Here is an 839-nt window from a genome sequence, read left to right on the forward strand (position 1 = left end):
GCAGTCTCCACATCCCCCATGGCTTGGCCAGGCAGTCCCACAGAGACACTTCACTGCTCTGGCACCCCATCTCATCCAGCCACATGGGCACTGAGTCAGGGCCAAAGGAAGCCTCCCCCATGGCAGCCACAGCCCAGCCACAGCCCAGCTGGTGGCACACAACCTCTGCATCTGCCTGGTCCCAGGAATTGTCACACACTATGCCAGAGTTCCACACGCCTAGAGCAGCCGTCCTCACCCCTGCACAGGTGCACTGCATCTCCCCTGGAAAGAGGGGCTATGGCCACTGCAAGGGCTGGACCAGGACAAGTATGGATGGAGAGAGAGATGGACAGAGAGGTAATTGGGCAGCTCAGCAAGAATGAGCAATTGAGGGTCCGCCCAGGGGCCTTTGGTGTTTTCTCTCATAACCCTGCAGGATGAACAGAAGCCATCAGGTCTAAATGCCCCAGGAAGCTTCAGAATGAAATTTGTGGGTCCAAGTGATAGCCCCCGGTCGGAGCTGTGGTTCAACAGCAGCCCCTGCATGACTTGTCAGAACATATAAGCCTTCTCCAGGACACTCCCAGAGACTACCAGGGCCCACCTGCATAGGTAATCCAGACCTCCTCTTCCCAGGCATAGGATTGTGGGTGCCAGGGGGCAGAGTGATAGGGCCATAGAGTGAAGTTGTGCAGCTTCTGGCACTCGATATTGTACACCCAGGAGGTGCCAGAGCCTGCCGCATTCAAGGGCTTAGTCTCCAGCCAGCCCCATTTTCTGTAGAGCAGTTATACAAATGAGAAGAGAAAGAAACTATATCTTGCCACCTCAAACAAACAAACAAACAAACAAACAAA

This window comes from Galeopterus variegatus, unplaced genomic scaffold, assembly GCF_000696425.1.
Source record: "Galeopterus variegatus unplaced genomic scaffold, G_variegatus-3.0.2 Scaffold8260, whole genome shotgun sequence".
NCBI lineage: Eukaryota > Metazoa > Chordata > Mammalia > Dermoptera > Cynocephalidae > Galeopterus > Galeopterus variegatus.